Below are 23,294 nucleotides of genomic sequence, written 5' to 3' on the forward strand. Positions count from 1 at the left end.
GAAGTGGGGCCACGGGGCGACAACACAACAAGGCGGCGCGGCCTGGGCCTTGGCCGCGCCGGCCTGTTGTGTGGGGCCCTCGTGTGGCCCCCTGACCTACCCTTCCGCCTACTTAAAGCCTCCGTCGCGAAAACCCCAGTACCGAGAGCCACGATACGGAAAACCTTCCAGAGACGCCGCCGCCGTCAATCCCATCTCGGGGGATTCAGGAGATCGCCTCCGGCACCCTGCCGGAGAGGGGAATCATCTCCCGGAGGTCTCTTCATCGCCATGATCGCCTCCGGATCGATGTGTGAGTAGTCCACCCCTGGACTATGGGTCCATAGCAGTAGCTAGATGGTTGTCTTCTCCTCATTGTGCTATCATGTTAGATCTTGTGAGCTGCCTATCATGATCAAGATCATCTATTTGTAATGCTACATGTTGTGTTTGTTGGGATCCGATGAATATTGAATACTATGTCAAGTTGATTATCAATCTATCATATATGTTATTTATGTTCTTGCATGCTCTCCGTTGCTAGTAGAGGCTCGGCCAAGTTGATACTTGTGACTCCAAGAGGGAGTATTTATGCTCGATAGTGGGTTCATGCCTCCATTAAATGCGGGACAAGTGACTGAAAGTTCTAAGGTTGTGGATGTGCTCGTTGCTACTAGGGATAAAACATCGATGCTTTGTCTAAGGATATTTGTGTTGATTACATTACGCACCATACTTAATGCAATTGTCTCGTTGTTTACAACTTAATACTGGAGGGGGTTCGGATGATAACTCTGAAGGTGGACTTTTTAGGCATAGATGCATGTCGGATAGCGGTCTATGTACTTTGTCGTAATGCCCCGATTAAATCTCATAGTACTCATCATGATATATGTATGTGCATTGTTATGCCTTCTTTATTTGTCAATTGCCCAACCGTAATTTGTTCACCCAACATCTCGTTTATCTTATGGGAGAGACACCACTAGTGAACTGTGGACCCCGGTCCTATTCTTTACATCCGAAATACAAACTGCTGCAATTGTTCTTTACTCGTTCTTCGCAAACAATCATCATCATCCACACTATACATCTAATCCTTTGTTTTCAGCAAGCCGGTGAGATTGACAACCTCACCTGTTACATTGGGGCAAAGTACTCGTGATTGTGTTGTGCAGGTTCCACGTTGGCGCCGGAATCCCTGGTGTTGCGCCGCACTACACTCCGCCGCCATCAACCTTCAACGTGCTTCTTGGCTCCTACTGGTTCGATAATCTTGGTTTCTTACTGAGGGAAAACTTGCTGCTGTGCGCATCACACCTTCCTCTTGGGGTTCCCAACGGACGTGTCAACTACACGCCATCACTGGGTTCAGCCTCCCCTAATAGACCAAACACCACCTAACATTCCTAAGTTACTGGACATGTGCAATTAGCTCAGCATGGATTCTCTTAAGCCCGCTTGCCGCCCGCCGAAGGTGAGGAAGATCCTTAGGTCTCCCGGCATCCAAAGCTGCATAAAAAGCATAGTTTGGAAAATAATGTCATCCGGGCGCATGAGCACTTTAGATTCAATGGTAAGCTTATTCCTACACAGCCACAACTCCCAAGAATGCGCAACAAACAAAACCCAAGCCAACCGTCTGAAACTACCTGAAAAGTTAGAGATGATCGCAAAGAATTGTGCAAAGGAAGTTGGGCACCAGTTGCAGCCCAAGAGCTCCCGTAGAACACTCCAAGCTAACAACGTCGGAGAACACGCAAAGAAAATTTGGCCGCGTCCTTAACACTCCCACAAAGGGCACATCGGGCAGAGCCTGGGCCATGAATACGTGCCAGGTTGGCACTAGAAGGGAGGCGGTCTAAAACGTGCTGCCAAGAGAAGATGCGAATCTTAAGGGGGATTTGGACTGCCAACACGTCCTTAAAGTGCGTAACTGTCACCCCTTGCGACAACTTCGCATACATAGAGCTAACAGAGTATACCCCGGATTGCTCTAGGTTCTAAACCACCTCATCGTGCCCTTCCACAAGGGTGGTATTTTCAAACACCTCGCAGAGGTCCTGCCAACTGTTGTGATCCTCTTGATCAAGGTGCCGCCTAAATTCAACAAGTATCTGTCCCTCGCAGACCTGCGTCACCGTGGAGTCTTGATCGTAGCAAACATTGAAGAGCCTCGGGTAACGAATTTTAAGAGGCATTTGTCCAACCCATCTATCCGACCAAAATCTTGTGTGGTTTCTGTCTTTCACCACATGAGTTGCACCCACCTTAAAGAGGTGTTTGATTTTGTGAATGCTGCGCCAGAATTGGGGCAGAGAAAGTGCGGCCCCGCAAAGATATCATCCGCTGAAGGATATTTGGCTCTCATAATTTGAGCCCAGATCGTGTCCGTCGGTTGGTACAGCTTCCAGACCCACTTCAGCATCAGAGCCACATTCATAAGTCTTGAGTTGGTGATGCCCAGCCCCCCAAATTCTTTGGGCCCACAAACTGCTAGCCAGTTTACTAGGTGGTATCTCCGCTTTGGCCCCACGCCTTCCCAGTAGAACCTAGATCTATGTGAGTCAAATGTCGAGTGTATGCCATCCTGTAAGAGAAACATCCCCATTTCAAACACGGGTAAGCTAGCAATGCACGAATTTTACAACACCAATCTTCCCCCTGAAGACATGAACTTGCCCCACCATTTTTGTTGCCAACACGGGTAAGCTAGCAATCTCCACCTTTGTTGCCAGCTTTCTGACCAAGAACAGCCACTATTCCATACATAGTATCCTGTCCAAAATTGGTGGCCCTAAGTACATGAAAGGGAATTCCCCCAGTTTGCAGTTCATGTAATCTGCGACCATCTGCTATCTCGTGGTTGATCTGCTCATAACAATCATTTCCGATTTATGAAAGTTTACCTTTAAACCGGACATGTCCTCAAAGAACATTGATGACGCGTGAAGCACACGTCCGTTGGGAACCCCAAGAGGAAGGTGTGATGCGTACAGCTGCAAGTTTCCCTCAGTAAGAAACCAAGGTTATCGAACCCGTAGGAGATGAAGGCCACGTGAAGGTTGTTGGTGAAGGAGTGTAGTGCGGCGCAACACCAGGGATTCCGGCGCCAACGTGGAACCTGCACAACACAATCACAATACTTTGCCCCAACTTAACAATGAGGTTGTCAATCTCACCGGCTTGCTATAAACAAAGGATTAAACGTATGGTGTGGAGAATGATGTTTGTTTGCGAATAACAACAGAGAACAGTGATTGCAGTAGATTGTATTTCAGATGTAAAAGAATGGACCGGGGTCCAAAGTTCACTAGTGGTGTCTCTCCAATAAGATAAATAGCATGTTGGGTGAACAAATTACAGTTGGGCAATTGACAAATAGAGAGGGCATAACAATGCACATACATATCATGATGACTACTATGAGTTTTAATTAGGGCATTACAACAAAGAACATAGACCGCTATCCAGCATGCATCTATGCCTAAAAAGTCCACCTTCGGGTTAGCATCCGCACCCCTTCCAGTATTAAGTTGCAAACAACAGACAATTGCATTAAGTACTGTGCGTAATGTAAACAATACAAATATCCTTAGACAAAGCATTGATGTTTTATCCCTAGTGGAAACAGCACATCCACAACCTTAGGGGTTGCTGTCACTCCCCCAGATTCAATGGAGACATGAACCCACTATCGAGCATAAATACTCCCTCTTGGAGTCACAAGTATCAACTTGGCCGAGCCTCTACTAGCAACGGAGAGCATGCAAGATCATAAACAACACATATATGATAGATCATTAATCAACTTGACATAGTATTCCATATTCATCGGATCCCAACAAACACAACATGTAGCATTACAAATAGATGATCTTGATCATGATAGGTAGCTCACAAGATCTAAACATGATAGCACAAGGGGAAGACAACCATCTAGCTACTGCTATGGACCCATAGTCCAAGGATGAACTACTCACGCATCAGTCTGGAGGCGGGCATGGTGATGTAGAGCCCTCCGGTGATGATTCCCCTCTCCGGCAGAGTGCCGGAGGCGATCTTCAGAATCCCCCGAGATGGGATTGACGGCGACGGCGTCTCAGTAACTTTTCTCGTATCGTGGCTCTTGGTACTAGGGTTTTCACGACGGAGAGATTATATAGACGAAGGGGCAGAGTCGGGGGACGCTTGAGGGGCCCACCCCATTAGGCGGCGCAGCCAGGGGTGGGGCCGCGCCCCCCTATGGTGTGGCCGCCCCGTCGCCCCTCTTCGTCTCCTCTTCGGACTTCTGGAAGGCTCCGTGGAAAAGAAGACCGTGGGCTTTTGTTTCGTCCAATTCCGAGAATATTTCCTGTGTAGGATTTCTAAAACCAAAAACAGCAGAAAACAGGAACTGGCGCTTCGGCATCTTGTTAATAGGTTAGTGCCGGAAAATGCATCAAAATGATGTAAAGTGTATATAAAACATGTGAGTATTGTCATATAACTAGAATGGAACATAAGAAATTATAGATACGTTTGAGATGTATCAAGCATCCCCAAGCTTAGTTCCTACTCGCCCTCGAGTAGGTAAACGATAACAAGGATAATTTCTGAAGTGACATGCTACTATCATAATCTTGATCAATACTATTGTAAAGCATATGAGATGAATGAAGTGATTCAAAGCAATGGTAAATATAATGACTAAACAACTGAATCATATAGCAAAGACTTTTCATGAATAGTACTTTCAAGACAAGCATCAATAATCTTGCATAAGAGTTAACTCATAAAGCAATAGATTCTTAATAGAAGGTTTTGAAGCAACACAAGGAAGATTTAAGTTTCAGCAGTTGCTTTCAACTTTCAACATGTATATCTCATAGATAATTGTCAACACAAAGTAATATGATGAATGCAAATAAGCAAGTATGTAAGAATCAATGCACACAGTTGACACAAGTGTTTGCTTCTAAGATAGAAAGAAGTAGGTAAACCGACTCAACATAAAGTAAAAGAAAGGCCCTTCACAGAGGGAAGCAGGGATTACTCATGTGCTAGAGCTTTTTATTTTGAAAACATGGAAACAATTTTGTCAACGGTAGTAATAATTCATATGTGTTATGCATAAAACCTCCTATAAGTTGCAAGCCTCATGCATCGAATACCAATAGTGCTCGCACCTTGTCCTAGTTAGCTTGGATTTCCATGGATTATCATTGCATTACATATGTTTCAACCAAGTATCACAAAGGGGTACCTGTATGCCACCTGTACAAAGGTCCAAGGAGATAGATCGCATTTGATTTCTCAATTTTGATAGATCTCAACTTGACGACATCCATACCGGGACAACATAGAAAACAGATAATGGACTCCTCTTTAATGCTTAAGCTTTCAACAACAGATAATATTCTCATAAGAGATTGAGGATTAATGTACAAGGTGAAACTTCCACCATGATACATGGCTTTGGTTGGCGGCCCAATGTTCTTCTCTAACAATATGCATACTCAAACCATTTAACTCATGGCAAATCTCCCTTACTTCAGACAAGACGAACATGCATAGCAACTCACATGATATTCAACAAAGGTGTAACAGGTTGATGGCGTCTCCAGAAAACATGGTTACCGCTCAACAAGCAACTTATAAGAAATAAGATACATAAGCGACATATTCTTTACCACAATAGTTTTTAGGCTACTTTCCCATGAGCTATATATTGCAAAGACAAGAAATGAAATTTTAAAGGTAGCACGCAAGCAATTTACTTTGGAATGGCAGAAAAATACCACATAGTAGGTAGTTATGGTGGACACAAATGGCATAAGTTTTGGCTCAAGGTTTTGGATGCGCGAGAAGAATTCCCTCTTAGTACAAGGCTTTGGCTAGCAAGGTTGTTTGAAGGAAACAAAAGTATGAACCGGTACAACAAAACTTACATAAGAACATATTGCAAGCATTATAAGACTCTACACTGTCTTCCTTGTTGTTCAGACACTTTTACCAGAAAATATCTAGACTTTAGAGAGACCAATCATGCAAACCAAATTTCAACAAGCTCTATGGTAGTTCTTCATTAATAGGTTTAAACTACATGATGCAAGAGCTTAAACATGATCTACTTGAGAACTCAAAACAATTGCCAAGTATCAAATTATTCAAGACAATATACCAATTACCACATGAAGCATTTTTTGTTTCCAACCAAATAACAATAAACGAAGCGACTTTCAACTTCGCCATGAACATTAAAAGTAAAGCTAAGAACACCAGTGTTCAATATGAAAAAGCGGAGCGTGTCTTTCTCCCACACAAGGAATGCTAGGATCCGATTTTATTCAAACAAAAACAAAAATAAAAGCATACAGACGCTCCAAGTAAAGCACATAAGATGTGACGGAATAAAAATATAGTTTCACTAGAAGTGACCTGATAAGTTGTTGATGAAGAAGGGGATGCCTTGGGCATCCCCAAGCTTAGATGCTTGAGTCTTCTTGAAATATGCAGGGATGAACCACGGGGGCATCCCCAAGTTTAGACTTTTCACTCTTCTTGATCATATTATATCATCCTCCTCTCTTGACCCTTGAAAACTTCCTTCACACCAGACTCAAAACAATCTCATTAGAGGGTTAGTGCATAATCAAAAATTCACATGTTCAGAGAGGACACAATCATTCCCAACACTTCTGGACATTACCCAAGGCTACTGAAAGTTAATGGAGTAAAGAAATCCACTCAACACAGTAAAAGAGGCAATGTGAAATAAAAGGCAGAATCTGTCAAAACAGAATTTCTCCTATAAATGTTCTAATACTACCCGCTCATTGGAGACCTCTCCCGGGGGCAAACAATCTCGTTCACACGTTTGACAGCAAACAGTAAAATCTTCCTCCCACTTTTCACCTCAACCGTTGGATGAAGTTAAAACTTTTTTCACTCGTTTGGCTGTGAAAGAGTCCATGACGTGTGGGACCTCCTACGTACAGGACCCAACGGTGAGAGGCAGACAGGCTAGCTCGTTCGGTCGCCTGGTCGCCTATCCACCAGAGGTGAGAGAATATAGATCGAACGAGGTCTCCAATCCTGGCCTCGCTCCTCGCTCCTCCTCTCCTCTCCAATGGCAGCCTCCTCTCCTCCCCGATTTTCGTTTCTCCTCTCTCCCCCTCGACTGGATGCGGGAGCCAGCGGCGGCATGTAGGGCGTGTTGAGGCGGCTGGAGGCAGTGAGCACGCGCCTAGCAGCGGCGACGGCGGCTGGAGGCGGTGTTCGGCGCGTCGAGGATGGCCGCCGCCGAGGACGGAGCGGCAGACCCTTTCGTGGGCGGCGACCACGGCCAGGCCGGCGAGCCTCATGCGAGAAGCGCGCCTGGCTGAGGACGGGCGGGAGGAGGCGGCGCGGCAGCGGGCGGTGGACGGGGTTCCCTAGGAGCTCCTCGTGAAGCAGCAGGAAGTTGAGGTCGAGGTAGCGGCGGCGGTGCTGGCCGCGGCGGACGCGAAGGAGGAGGCGCGCCTGGCCGAGGTCGGGTGGGAGGAGGCTGCGTGGCAGCGGTTGGCGGACCAAGATCCGGATCTCCCGCTTTCTCTCCTCCTGGTCTTCAACGACACACGGCAGATGGGGAGGATGGCCGGGAGGTGGTGACCTGCTTCCCTAGAATCCATGAAGAAGGTGGAGCTTGTGGCGCCCTATTGCTACATTCCTAGGTATGTGATGTCTTCCCCCTCTCCCCTTAAAGAACCGATTTTTTTGAAGCCTACAGTGCAGGTTTGACTGCAGCGACGAGGTCAAGCGGCTGTCCAAGTCGAATAAGAGCGAACCATGAAGGATCTGGGGCTGTTCGGGCCTGCAGTGATTTAATTTGCGGTGTGGGGGATAGAGTGGTATGCACATAGGTAAGAAACATGAACTCACATAGAAATAGTAGAGTCAGACCAGAGCTCTCGCTGGCTTGGCATCACAATGCATAGTTCGTAGCTAAACGCTACTGAGATGTAGATTCTGATGTATTTAAGCTCAGTCCAAGAAACAATAAAACAAAACTGGTTTTACTTTCTAGACTAGATGTGTGATCCAAATCATATGCCTTGTTAAATAAGTAAATCACAATATCAGGATTTTGTTCGCTTCGTGTTAGAACGACTGTTGATCTCTTGGTGCTTAACGGAATTTATGAGTTCATCTTGGTCTCTGTGTATGTTCTCGATCCCCTCATGAACAAAACAAGTGGAACAGATTTTCTAGCTTTATAAACACCTACAATGCGTTTCTTGCTAGCAACTAATAACGCAATTGTCACATGATGGTTTACGTGTCTTGTTTTAAGTCAACACTATCATAACCTATAGCTTTGTTGGCATCTGGTGAGACTACTGAAAGCGATGCTTAAGTACTGCCTTATTACTGCAAAAAAGTTGGGAGTCGCTGGGCTATACTTCTAAGTGCACTATTCCCATTAGCACTATGATTAGGTTCCCTATGTTTCATATCAGTAATGGTCGTTCCACAATTAGTTTGTCATGTTCAGTTTATACAAATTAATTTTGTCTGATGTTGAACTTCTTGACTTCAGGGTAATGATGGTATCCACCGTCCTCCAAAACATTAGAAGGTATTATGGACGATAATCATGGTAAAGACGCTTCAAGGATAGAAAAGGCACTACCAAGTATGGCAACATAATATTCTTATCTCAAGGAGATTATTGATGTTGTTGCTTATAGGTCAAAAGAGGTTCGTATGTAATTCTGTTTGGGTAGTTAGTTGCTTTCTTAGTTGCAGATTAAGCTATATGGTATGCTGTTCTTGAGCTAAATAACCTGTATGTGCACCTTTGCAGTGGGAAGAAACAGTGGTTATGAAAGCAAAGAATTTGTGAATTACATGAGAAAGAGAGAGAAGCAAGAGAAAGCAAAATGAATTGTTCCCTCAAGCTCCAGAAACCAAATGTGAAAAGTACATCAAGAAGCAGATGAAGAAGCAACTTCATGGGTACGCTCATCTTCTACAGAGTTTCTCTTGTGCTACAGTTTCCCTCCTTATAAAGTGAACCCATCAGCCATGTTAATGAATAGTTTTGGTCACTTGAGGCTGAGCTTGTCCTTTGGAGCTTTTTTTTAGTTATAAACTTGTTTGTTTCTGCACACAGGTTGCAAAGCGTAACTCTCGCTCGGCTTATTACACTTATCTAATAAGGCAATATTAAGAATCTGGTTAGTTTGTCATTACTGTGATTCTGTGATTCATTTTCACTTGATAACTATTGTTTAGAAACTTCCTTGAGTCAACACGCGCCTGCGCCAGGTTTTGAATGTTTTGGGGACATGGAAAACAAATGTAGCGCATGTATGCTTGAGATTCAAGATAAACCATGTATGTGCACTACCGTTCTCTAATCGTCGACAGTTCGTCGGGATTCCATATTTTTCTCATTTGAGGCGAATGCTTATGTTCTCTTAGAGCTACCTTGCATCTTTCTTTTTTTATGGTTCGGAGTCTTCAGGTTCGGGGTCCTCAAATGTCTATGTTTTCTTGCTGGTTCTTGGATCTTGCTTGCGTCAAGAAAATCCTGGTTTTGGGGGATTTAATTAAGAAAAACAGTGTAGCGCTTGTCCATCTATCCTACACGGTCTTGCTAAATCTGTTAATCCATGGATGCTTATTGAAATTTTCCATTGTATTTATGAGAAAATAACTTTAGTTGTTGATCCTGAGTTCATTGTGTTCATTTCCTACTTAATGTTCTACTTCCTATTTTATCAGTTGAGTAGATGTAATCAAATATTTAATTCACTATCATGTACTCTTCTATATTTGTGTGTTACATCCTCTAGCGCTCAGTTTTTTTAGAGTCAAACACTGTGATTTTCAATTGCTAATTTAATTGATTGTTTGAAAACAGTGTGCGCAGGTCTAGGAAAGAAGAGGTCAAGTGATGCCAGACAACAGCGAGCACGGCTTGCAACGCTCCCGTCGGGACAGGCTGCTGGAGTGGTGTTCATGACCGCTGGTGCAGCTTGGGGAGAGATGCCTGCATTGATGTACAACAAGTTTCCTGAAGCCAAGGTGAGCTTCTCTCGATCCTTCTCCCCTTATGTATGGTTTCTCTCTCTGTGTTGCCATAAGCTATGGTTGAATGGTTTTGTAGTCACATCCCTGTTCTTGCTTGACTGAAGTATTAGTCATCCAAATGGCATATTTGTTGATGCAACTCTGTATTGAGTTTCTAAATTTGTCTACCTGTTGCTGATAGGCTTGTTGCCGGCTATGAACTATCAAAGGTTATCTGGAATATATGAGAGATCATTTATATGACGCTTTTCATATGGTTATCTTGTATTTAAATTGGTGATAAATCACTGAGTTCATGTTGATCTGACATGTCAGTGTGTGGTTTTGTTCCTTTTTTATCCCAAGTTGTGATTCCTTTTTACTCAGATTAAGATGATAGCAGTATGGAGTGAGATGAGACAGCCTGAAGAACGATGTTTTCATTGGGTGCAGGTGAGCCTCTTTTATATGTTTGCGAGAGACCATATCCAGTAGCGTGAAGGAGATCTGTTTCTACGAATCTTCCCCAGCCAGCGGCTCCCGGTATAATTATATAGACTGTAAAACCAACTATTTAAGGTGTTATGGTAAATCCATTGTCAAAGGTTGTTTAGTATATTGAATGCATTTTTTCGCAGTGTGGTTGTGATGGCATAGCAATCAAATATACAAGGTGTGTATATGCTTGGCTGGGAGGTTCTAGAAGACATGTGCGCTAGCCGATTGTCCGCTGACACAGTGGGAGGTGTCAGTCTCTCATCCACTGACCAAGCGGCGAGGAGGAGCTCCACTGTGAAGGAGACAATAGACTGGCAATGCCTCATTGCTACAACAGTGGTATCATTTCGATGCGTTTAACCTTGGTGTCAGGATCATAAGGGAGGCAAGTTCACCTCACAGCCCCCATTCTAGGCCATCATCATCATTTTTATCCTTAATTTCTTTTGTAAGATCATAATCTTTTGGGTTGCTAGAAACTCAATTTTTCAGCATTTCAGTCGTTTATATGACATGAGCTCACGAAAAAGCTGTGGTTGTAATATGGTTTCACGCTTGACTGTTTTAGTGCCTATTGTTGCAGGTTTAATTTTGTGTAGAATTTTTTTCTTTTCCTACAGCTTGTTAATAACTCTATTTTTTGTAATTCTTTGTATGGTTGCAGCTCAAGATGGTGATTGTAGACCACAAGCCTGTATGGATAATGTGAGGTCAGTTTCATTTCAGAGCTTGCAAATTTCAGAATTTCACAGGACAATTTTTTTCAATATGGTGCATTTCTAAGAAAGAAAGAAAGAATAGACACATTTTAAAATGTGGTGCTAACTCTTGAGGAATGTGTACTTGGTTTGATGATATAGCCGAGGTTGGTTAGCTAGAGATAATACCATCTAAAAAGTGTTTCATGTTTCAGATAAGTTGCCTTGTTGGAAGCCAGTAAGCATATTTGGTACTGCTTAAGGGTAGCTGCATAAGTTCTACATAAGGCTATAGTGCAATTCATCTTTTGTACTGAATGTTTGATAAGTATTGAGTGTTGTTTTTTGATTTTTTCAAGTATGGCATGTTCATGTGGATGTTTCTTGGTATCCTTTTGCTAGGTATTATTCCTGAGTGAGAGAGAGAGAGGGAGAGAGAGAGAGAGAGAGAGAGAGAGAGAGAGAGAGAGAGAGGAATGGGAGGCATTAGCGATATTATGATGTTATCTCTGTTTTAATGTTGCTTCGTAGATGAAAGTAACTACCAAGGTGTTTGATTATTTTTTATGATGCTAATATGGTGGGATGGTTAAAGTTAATTGGTAAATACATTCAATTATGTGTATAGATTTGTCTTCACGTTTGTGTTTGTGGCAAAAAAATGTCTTTCTTATAATTTCTTCCATACAACACTTTTTCTTCCGGTATATGGTATTAGTTACGGTAAGTGATGACCCACAAGTATAGGGGATCGCAACAGTCTTCGAGGGAAGTAAAACCCAAATTTATTGATTCGACACAAGGGGAGGTAAAGAATACTTATAAGCCTTAACAACTGAGTTGTCAATTCAGCTGCACCTGGAAAAGCACTAGCAACAGGGGTGATGTGAAAGTAGCAGTGGTATGAGAGCAATAGTAACAGTAACACAGCAGCAGTAATAGTAATATGAGAGCAATGGCACCAGAAAACAGTTGACATGTAGAACGAGTATATGATGATGAAAGATGGACCGGGGTTCCCAGCTATCTACACTAGTGGCAACTCTCCAATAACAAGTGTTGGGTGAACAAATTACAGTCGGGCAATTGATAGGATTGAAATAGCATTAAGACAGAATATCAAGATCATTAATCATGTAGGCATGTTTCCCAATAATAGTCGTACGTGCTCGCAATGAGAATCTTGCACAACATCTTTTGTCCTACCAGCCGGTGGCAGCCGGGCCTCAAGGGAAACTACTGGATATTAAGGTACTCCTTTTAATAGAGCACCGGAGCAAAGCATTAACACTCCGTGAAAACATGTGTCCCTCACATCACCGCCATCCCCTTCGGTTGTCCCGATTTCTGTCACTTCGGGGCCTTTGGTTCCGGACAGTGACATGTGCATACAACTTGTAGATACAATCTAAGCAATAAGTATAGAGCTCAAATCTAAGATCATGGCACTCGGGCCCTAGTGACAAGCATTAAGCATAACAAGATTGCAGCAACAATAACTTCATAAACTTTGTAGATAGACAATCATAATGTAACAATCCATCGGATCCCGACAAACACAACACCGATTACATCAGATGAATCTCAATCATGTAAGGCAGCTCATGAGACCATTGTATTGAAGTAATGGGGGAGAGTATACCGACATAGCTACAGCTAGAACCCGTAGTCCATGGGGGAACTACTCACGGAGCATGGCGGAGGCGGTGGCGTTGATGGAGATGGCTTCCGGGGGCACTTCCCCGTCCCGGCACGGTGCCGGAACAGAGTTCTGTCCCCCGAATTGGAGTTTCGCGACGGTGGCGGCGCCCCTGGAGTCTTTCTGGAGTTTCGTCAATTGGTACTGCGTTTTTAGGTCGAAAGGGCTTTTATAGGCGAAGAGGCGGCGCGAGGGGGCACTCGGGGCGCCACACCCTAGGCCGGCGCGGCCTAGGCCCGGCCCGCGCCGCCATGTGGTGTGGTGGCCCCCTGGCCCCTCTCCGACTCTTCTTCGGTGTTCGGAGCCTTCCGGAGAAAATAGGAGGTTTGGCGTTGATTTCGTCCAATTCCGAGAATATTGCCCGAACAGCCTTTCCGGAACCAAAAACAGCGAGAAAACGAGAAGCTGGCACTGTGGCATCTTGTTAATAGGTTAGTTCCGGAAAATGCATGAAATCATCATAAAGTGCAAGCAAAACATGTAAGTATTGTCATAAAACAAGCATGGAACAACAGAAATTATGGATACGTCGGGGACGTATCAGCATCCCCAAGCTTAGTTCCTGCTCGTCCCGAGCAGGTAAACGATAAAAAGAATAATTTCTGTAGTGACATGCTACTTACATAACCTTGATCATACTATTACAAAGCATATGAAATGAATGAAGTGACTCAAGGCAATGATCTATAGTTGCTAACAAATAGATAACATATAGGAAAACTTTTCATGAATAATACTTTCAAGACAAGTATCAAAAGTCTTGCATAAAAGTTGACTCATAAAGCAATAAGTTCAAAGTAAAGGCATCGAAGCAACACAAAGGAAGATATAAGTTTCAGCGGTTGCTTTCAACTTGTAACATGCATATCTCATGGATAATTGTCAACACAAAGTAATATGATGAATGCAAATATGCAAGTATGTAAGAATCAATGCACCGTTGACACAAGTGTTTGCTTCTAAGATGGAAGGAAGTAGGTAAACTGACTCAACATAAAGTAAAAGAATGGCCCTTCAAAGAGGAAAGCATCGATTGCTATATTTGTGCTAGAGCTTTGGTTTTGAAAACATAAAGAAAGCATAAAAGTAAAGTTTTAAGAGGTGTTTGTTGTTGTCAACGAATGGTAGTGGGCACTCTAACCCCCTTGCTAGACAAACCTTCAAGAGCGGCTCCCATGAATTATTTTTATTTTTGGGTGGCACTCCTTCCAACCTTTCTTTCACAAACCATGGCTAACCGAATCCTCGGGTGCCTGCCAACAATCTCATACCATGAAGGAGTGCCTTTTTAGTTTAGTTTTATTATGATGATGACACTCCCCCCAACCTTTGCTTACACAAGCCATGGCTAACCGAATCTTCGGGTGCCATCCAACAATCACATACCATTGAGGAGTGTCTATTTTTGTTAATTAATTTGGGACTGGGAATCCCATTGCCAGCTCTTTTTGCAAAATTATGGGATAAGCGGATGAAGCCACTAGTCCATTGGTGAAAGTTGCCCAACAAGATTGAAAGACAAACACCACATACTTCCTCATGAGCTATAAAACATTGACACAAATCAGAGGTGATAATTTTTGAATTGTTTAAAGGTAGTACTCAAGCAATTTACTTTGGAATGGCAGGAAATACCACATAGTAGGTAGATATGGTGGACACAAATGGCATAGTGGTTGGCTCAAGTATTTTGGATGCATGAGAAGTATTCCCTCTCAGTACAAGGCTTAGGCTAGCAAGGCTATTTGAAGCAAACACAAGTATGAACCGGTACAGCAAAACTTACATAAGAACATATTGCAAGCATTATAATACTCTACACTCTCTTCCTTGTTGCTCAAACACTTTTACCAGAAAATATCTAGACCTTAAGAGAGATCAATCATGCAAACCAATTTCAACAAGCTCTACGGTAGTTCTCCATTAATAGGCTTAGACTACATGAAAAAAAACTTAATCATGATCTACTTGAGAGCTCAAAACAATTGCCAAGTGTCAAATTATCCAAGACATATGAGGCATTTTCTGTTTCCAACCAAATATAAATAAGTGCAATAGCTTCCAACTTTTATCATTGAACATTAAAAGTAAAACGAAGAACACGAGTGTTCATATGAAAAAGCGGAGCGTGTATCTCTCCCACACAAGGATTGCTAGGATCCGATCTTATTCAAACAAAACAAAAAATAAAAGCACACAAACGCTCCAAGTAAAACACATATGATGTGACCGAATAAAAATATAGTTTCAGGGGAGGAACCTGATAAGTTGATGAAGAAGGGGATGCCTTGGGCATCCCCAAGCTTAGACGCTTGAGTCTTCTTGAAATATGCAGGGATGAACCACGGGGGCATCCCCAAGCTTAGACTTTTCACTCTTCTTGATCATATATCATCCTCCTCTCTTGACCCTTGAAAACTTCCTTCACACCAAACTTCTCACAAACTTCATTAGAGGGGTTAGTACTCAAAAAATTTGAATCCACCTTGGTCCTGTAGTGGCACATTGCAAGAACTCAATAAAACATTAGCTACAGCTCTCCACGTCTAGAAAACCTCGCTTAAAGTCCACAAGAGACAATGCAAAAAACAGAGACAGAATCTGCCAAAACAGAACAGCCAGTAAAGACGAATTTTAATAAAATACTTACGTTGCTCAAATCAGAAAACTCAAAACTAATGAAAGTTGCGTACATATCTGAGGATCACTCACGTAAATTGGCATAATTTTCTGAGTTACCTACAGAGAATTAGACCCAGATTCGTGACAGCAAAGAAATCTGTTTCTGCGCAGTAATCCAAATCTAGTATCAACCTTCGATTAGAGGCTTCACTTGGCACAACAAAACACAAAACTAAGATAAGGAGAGGTTGCTACAGTAGTAAACAACTTCCAAGACACAAATATAAAACAAAGTACTGTAGCAAAATAACACATGGGTTATCTCCCAAGAAGTTTTTTCTTTATAGCCATTAAGATGGGCTCAGCAGTTTTAATGATGCACTCGCAAGAAATAGTATTTGAAGCAAAAGAGAGCATCAAAAAGAAAATTCAAAACACATTTAAGTCTCACATGCTTCCTATGCATAGGAATCTTGTAAATAAACAAGTTCATGAAAAGCAAAGTAACAAGCATAGGAAGGCAGAACAAGTGTAACTTCAAAATTTTAAGCACATAGAGAGGTGTATTAGTACCATGAAAATTTCTACCACCATATTTTCCTCTCTCATAATAATTTTCAGTAGCTTCATGAACAAACTCAACAATATAACTATCACATGCAGCATACTTTTCATGATTTCCAAACACATAATTTTTATCAAGTTCAAGAATAGTGGAATTAAAACTTTCAAACTTACTTTTATTAATAATATAACAAGATAGTTGATCAATCTCAAGAGATATGGGAATCATAGAATAAGTCAAGAACTCTCCAATCCCATTTTCATTAGTAGTACAATTAATAGTATCAAGTAACATAGGACCATCATCTAGAGCTTTATCATAAACATTTGCCAAGCAAAATTCTTTAGTACCATGCATTTCGACATCAGGCACAAACAAAGCATTATCATAAGATTTATCAAAGTAGCATGGATTATCATATATAACAGTAGCATAATCATTCTCACAAGTATTACTCATAGGTACTATTTCAAGAGAATCCACAGGAACATAACATTCAACCTCTTCCGGTAAGCATGGAGGACAATCAAATAGTGTAAGAGATGGAGAGTTACTCTCATTAGAAGGTTGACATGGGTAGCTAATCCATTCTTCCCCCTTTTGTTCGTCACTCTCCTCTTCTTTTTCATCCAATGAGCATTCATCAATTTCCTCCTCTTTTTCATCCAATGAGCTTTCAGGTTCATCAATTTCTTCTTCCATCGGTTCCTGCAAATTGTGAGTGCATTCTTGTGCATTAATGTGTCTCTCTTTATAATCAAGGATATAAGGATTCCTACTGGTAGCATTCTATGCAAGAATTAAGGATAGTAGAGACATAATCTTTAAGGCCCTTACAAACAACACAAGTTTCATAATTCTCAACCATGAAGGATTCTATCTCGGAGGCTCCCATAAATAAGACAAATTGTTCTACCTCTTCGAACCCATAATGAATATAGCAATTCCGATTATAGTTCTTAATTAAAAATTCCTCACTAAAGCCACATTGAAATTTAAGATGTTTAGTATCCTGTTGAGAGCAACAGTTTATATCATGGCGTTCAAGCAAGATTTTAGCAATTGTATTCAATTTTTCTATCATAGCACTCATTATTTTACCAGTTCTTGATTCTCTATAACAATTATAACATTCTATAAGCTCCAAGTAGGTTGTAGGTTCTCCCATAACAGCAATTTTTAATTTTTTGGTTTTTCAAATTTTTATGGATTTTTGGGTATATGAGACAAATAAAACAAGACAAAAATAAACTAAGCAAAAGTAAACTAAGCAAACTAATACTAGACAGAAATAAACTAAGCACAAATAAACTAGACAAAAGTAAACTAGCAAAACAAAATAAAATAAAAGTAGAGAGAGAGGTAGAGTGTACTCCCCGGGTGAACTTATGAGTAGAGCTATGCCTCCCGGCAACGGCGCCGGAAAATAGTCTTGATGACCCACAAGTATAGGGGATCGCAACGAGTCTTCGAGGGAAGTAAAACCCAAATTTATTGATTCGACACAAGGGGAGGTAAAGAATACTTATAAGCCTTAACAACCGAGTTGTCAATTTAGCTGCACCTGAAAAAGCACTAGCAACAGGGGTGATGTGAAAGTAGCAGATGGTATGAGAGCAATAGTAACAGATAACACAGCGAGCAGTAATAGTAATATGAGAGCAATGGCACCGGAAAACAGTTGACATGTAGAACGAGTATATGATGATGAAAGATGGACCGGGGTTCCCAGCTATCTACACTAGTGGCAACTCTCCAATAACAAGTGTTGGGTGAACAAATTACAGTCGGGCAATTGATAGGATTGAAATAGCATTAAGACAGAATATCAAGATCATTAATCATGTAGGCATGTTTCCCAATAATAGTCGTACGTGCTCGCAATGAGAATCTTGCACAACATCTTTTGTCCTACCAGCCGGTGGCAGCCGGGCCTCAAGGGAAACTACTGGATATTAAGGTACTCCTTTTAATAGAGCACCGGAGCAAAGCATTAACACTCCGTGAAAACATGTGTCCCTCACATCACCGCCATCCCCTCCGGTTGTCCCGATTTCTGTCACTTCGGGGCCTTCGGTTCCGGACAGTGACATGTGCATACAACTTGTAGATACAATCTAAGCAATAAGTATAGAGCTCAAATCTAAGATCATGGCACTCGGGCCCTAGTGACAAGCATTAGGCATAACAAGATTGCAGCAACAATAACTTCATAAACTTTGTAGATAGACAATCATAATGTAACAATCCATCGGATCCCGACAAACACAACACCGATTACATCAGATGAATCTCAATCATGTAAGGCAGCTCATGAGACCATTGTATTGAAGTAATGGGGGAGAGTATACCGACATAGCTACAGCTAGAACCCGTAGTCCATGGGGGAACTACTCACGGAGCATGGCGGAGGCGGTGGCGTTGATGGAGATGGCTTCCGGGGGCACTTCCCCGTCCCGGCAGGGTGCCGGAACAGAGTTCTGTCCCCCGAATTGGAGTTTCGCGACGGTGGCGGCGCCCCTGGAGTCTTTCTGGAGTTTCGTCAATTGGTACTCGTTTTTAGGTCGAAAGGGCTTTTATAGGCGAAGAGGCGGCGCAGGGGGCACTCGGGGCGCCACACCCTAGGCCGGCGCGGCCTAGGCCCGGCCCGCGCCGCCATGTGGTGTGGTGGCCCCCTGGCCCCTCTCCGACTCTTCTTCGGTGTTCTGGAGCCTTCCGGAGAAAATAGGAGGTTTGGCGTTGATTTCGTCCAATTCCGAGAATATTGCCCGAACAGCCTTTCTGGAAACCAAAAACAGCAGAAAACAGGAACTGGCACTGTGGCATCTTGTTAATAGGTTAGTTCCGGAAAATGCATGAAATCATCATAAAGTGCAAGCAAAACATGTAAGTATTGTCATAAAACAAGCATGGAACAACAGAAATTATGGATACGTCGGGACGTATCAGTAAGGAATACATATTACCATGTTTGCCTCAGAAGGTTATTCTCTCTTCTGATAGCGTTCAAAATAATCATGTGATTTAGCTAGCTGTTCTGCCAGATTTGATTGTTCAGATTTCGTCAAAAAGTTCAGTAAACAAAAATAAACTGCTTTTCTTCCCTGGCAATTTCTTCCAAGAATCGCTCGTTCGTTAATTAGCAGATAGTAAGTTTTCAGAGCAACACTTCAAGTTGAGGTCCCCACTCGATTTAGCTTCAGCATGATTGCGATTGTAATATACTTATAGCTTTACTGTAGTTTGAGAAGCTATTTGAAATGTGATTCTCATGATCGCTGAAGCATGTAGTTTCCTTCTTGATATGGACATGGTTAAAATATTTAAAATGGCAATGGACTGTGAGTATATAGTTGCTTTATCTACGGAAATTCGTTTCGACTCTCGGGTCTAGATGCTCCTGTTTTATAGGCCAATCATGTACAACCATATTCTGACTTGTCAGTGTATTCTGCCATGTACATCCTTTTGTATCTTTTGTTTTGAAGAGAGCACGGGTCCATTTAGTCAGACATACTCAATGCGGAGCGTTGTTGTTGGCCAATAGTACATGACGGTACAAGGGACTAAGGGAGGAATCTTTCCTGTACCGATGCATGATGCATCATCTCTGTCTCCATTGCCCACACAATTATTTCTACGCATCCTTCCCAAATTCAGCGGAGATTGACTTGGCGATGTTGCCTACTCGTCTCACTGGCAACTGGACAGGTTGAAGCGGTGGTGCTACAAGAGGGCAGTGCGGTTGCCGGTGAGCGTTCGCCGCAACCCACAGCTTGCCCTCCAGCGTGTTGCGTGCCGTCGTGGGAGTTCTCATGCACCCGCAGGAGAGTGTGCGGCTGGGTTTTCGCTGGGAGGAGACACAGGATGACGTCGCGAGTGACATGAAGTCGTATACCTCCGCACCCGAACGTCACATGATGAAGTTGTGTCGGCTCGTCCTCGAGGCCAAACTTGCGACATGCTGCCCCGCTCTCATCCGCCAAGAAACACATGCATCATGGGAGTTGCACAGAGGTGACGACCAGAGCAATGGCGACATCGACGGGCTCGCAAGACCAGGTCAGCGTCGCCTGACGCCACGGCTGATTCATGTCATCACGGCGACGTATACTGGCAAGACTTGGTCCAGTCGACCAGTCCCATGGTAGTCGGAGACTCGGTGTCAATGACGGAGGCCATGGTCGGCTCGAGCGTGGCCAGCTCCCCGTAGAGATCGCCGATGCGGGCTTGCGGCCCTCCTCAAGCTAAAGTTGTGTTTTCCTTTTTTCTGCAATCGTCAGTTTGCTGCGACGCGTGAAATCATGCTAACGGCCAGCAAAACCTTCCGTCACAGCCCACGTTCTGTATAAGGGTCCACCGCATTAAATTCACATGTACTTTACAGTGTATACTGCTTTTCCGCTCACATCTGCTGACAACGAAAATGACTGGTCACACATCCCAAGTCTAGGATTCACGGTCCAGATACCAGGAGCAAATGAGCTCGGGTGCCAAAACGCTGCTCCCCTTTATCTACTTTTTCCTAGATTATAGCCTGCTGTGTCTTGTGCATGTTTCTACCATGGTTTGTTAGCTGAGCCAACCTTGGCCGTATTTTGTTTCCTCACAGTTAAATGTATTTATTCTCAACTTAAATTAAATAGGACCGGTTTATATTTCTGTTTCATCTTATATTATGTAGTTCTGAACTTTAGATGAAGAAAAGGATTAAGCCGTGACCTATGGGATGTTCCAATTTATCCTGAAAACCTTCTCATAATTTAGTATTGCCTGCAAACGGGAAAACTGATAAAAATTGCATGCTACAAAACTTTGTCTATAAGCTTAAAATTTATGGACAGTTCTGCAATGTATTTGGAGTAAGAAAAAGAGATAGTTACCAAGCACTTAATATAGAGAATACGGCTAATCAGGCAAGGTAAGCATACTGTTGCATACTCTCTTGGCTCGAAAGGATTGAAAATATTAATAGAACTATTACAATTACGAGCACTCATTTCAAATTTTTGGTCAGTATAGACAATACGGCCCGCATGATATCTTTGGGTTGTGGTAGGCTTTCTTGGCGAATTCTTTAGCTTAATTGTTGTGTGATCGTCATAGATTTCAATAGCAACTGTATCACGTATTCCATATGCCATTCTGAGCTCTCTTTTCTGTTTGACTATTTACTTCTAACTAATTGATATATTTGATTTGTATCTTCTACTACGAAATGCAGTTCTGTAGTTTTTTGCATTTAAGACCCAGCATATCACTTACATGTGCAGTTATGTCATCCCGATTCCCCATTTCTTTTGCTTAATATATATGTTCAGATCATGCTCCAGTCTGTATTACAAAAATATGTTTGATTGTTACATGCTAGATCAATATGGTCTGGCCGTAGCGAGGTATCATAGTTGTTTTACCTCCCTTTCTAGATCCTCCATTTATGGATACACCATTTTGAAGTGTCCTGAGATATCGTGATGCCTTCACAATGTAAGAATGATTTTTTTTTGTAGTTAAAGCGGAAACACAACGGAGTAGATAATGAGGTAGCTGAATGAAATATAACAGGCTTGGTGTTAACTATAGTATTTGTGACTTTAGATTGGCATATATAGCTAAATCTACTTTTTGCCCATGTGTCCGGTTTATTCTATTGTCATTCTATTTTAATAGCATTTGTCCATGCTTTTACATTTTGCTTTGTATCACTATGATCTTTTTTGAAACTGGCATATGTTTCTTTGAATAGAGTCAAGGTTGTGTCTGCCTTCTTATGTTACTATTGTGCAAATGTAGGCATGAGTTTGCCATACTTGATAAGGAAGAGAATATATGAAGCTAGGCCAAAGTTAGGGTTTACACTTCTATTTCTCTTGTTGAACTTTCTTGGCTTATTTAGTTCTTCCCGATGTGTCGCCTAGGTTGAAAAAATTCCTTATCGTGCACTCATTCTTATGTCTTAGGACTGGCACTGCTGCTAACTCGTGTGGGATGGGCAACAAACCAAACCAGAAGTTGGTCTGTTGTATCTGCAAACGGTATGTGTATAAGGTTGAACCTACTTACTTTGTGTATACACTTTTATGATCTTTGATACTGCTATCTTGAAATAGTTCTATTTCTATGTCGTTCCTTTCTTTCACGGGACTCTTTTGTTTCCGAGTACCAGTACACTATAATGGTTCTTTGTTATTTGTTCTTTTCTCTGTTTACCAGGTCATGTTCTGTACAACCATATCATCATGATGGGCTCGGCTGCAGGGGTAGGTGAGAGCTCATCAGTATATGTTAGTAATGCTCACTACCTCGCGTCCGCTGGTACTTGGTGTGATTTCCATACATCAGCAAGCTAGCGAGATGGGCTCACCGCCTTGACAGCATCAAGCTAATGTGGCTAATGTGATGCCCTTATTATATGCCTATATGCTTCCGCTGGATGTGTCTTCTCTGCTGCGGCATTGACCTGCTGTGGTAGCTATGTAGATAGCGCTATGTAAAAGTTATTTTGTGTAAGCGCAGTACATCCTCTGGCTTATTGGGAGGCTTGCAAGACCGTTCTTCATCCAGACCCTATGTAGAGAATACGGGCTTAGCTTTATATGCTCTTTATCTACTTCTATGCATGACACGAACTATTGTCCAGGAAGACTTTGTGTTGATACACTTTCTGTCTGTTTAAGTCGTGATATTGCTTATTTTGTCTTCTGTGGTAATTGTGATAAATCATGCTGTCTTGGCCTTACATTTTGGACAGCAGTGGCTGCTGCTCCAATTTGTTGTTAGAACTTAGCCCCTCTAGGGTGCACAATTAAGGGGGATATATAGTAGTTTTCAGTGTTCTGAAGAGGTATGAGATACACTTGTGGTTTTTCCGCCATCAAAACTATAACCCATAAGGTAAATTGGACTATCATATGCATGTCATCCCAGTAACCACTCAAGCTCATTAATCCACATCATGCATATAATATTGTAAGAGATCTTTCATGGCCTTCACAACATGCTTTGGACGAATTTTGGTGGCCTGTGAGTCTCACTCTACGTTACATTCCAATTATGTGTTGGTTGGTCCGTGTTGGTTGGTCAGTTGAACTGATCTGGTGTAACCTACTACCAGTTCAAAATAGCTGTTAGAAAAATATAGTTTCTCCGGCAATTGCCGATCCATGAAATGGCCTAATTAAAAAATGTTAAGAAC

At 42.3% G+C, this 23,294-nt stretch overlaps 2 long non-coding RNA genes across 2 annotated transcripts; both read left to right on the top strand.

Moving 5' to 3' along the window:
- The first annotated feature begins 8,552 nt into the window (after positions 1–8,552).
- LOC124649671 lies at positions 8,553–10,894 on the top strand. Its single transcript, XR_006986753.1, has 5 exons — positions 8,553–8,700; positions 8,807–8,958; positions 9,869–10,032; positions 10,471–10,560; positions 10,656–10,894. It is a non-coding gene; the product is annotated as an uncharacterized LOC124649671 (long non-coding RNA).
- A 283-nt stretch (positions 10,895–11,177) lies between these two features.
- On the top strand, positions 11,178–22,632 carry LOC124649670. The gene is made up of 4 exons (XR_006986752.1): positions 11,178–11,225; positions 21,893–21,950; positions 22,060–22,134; positions 22,313–22,632. It is a non-coding gene; the product is annotated as an uncharacterized LOC124649670 (long non-coding RNA).
- The last annotated feature ends 662 nt before the right edge of the window (positions 22,633–23,294 follow it).

The sequence above is a fragment of the Lolium rigidum genome, chromosome 4, assembly GCF_022539505.1.
Source record: "Lolium rigidum isolate FL_2022 chromosome 4, APGP_CSIRO_Lrig_0.1, whole genome shotgun sequence".
In the NCBI taxonomy this organism is placed as follows: Eukaryota; Viridiplantae; Streptophyta; class Magnoliopsida; order Poales; family Poaceae; genus Lolium; species Lolium rigidum.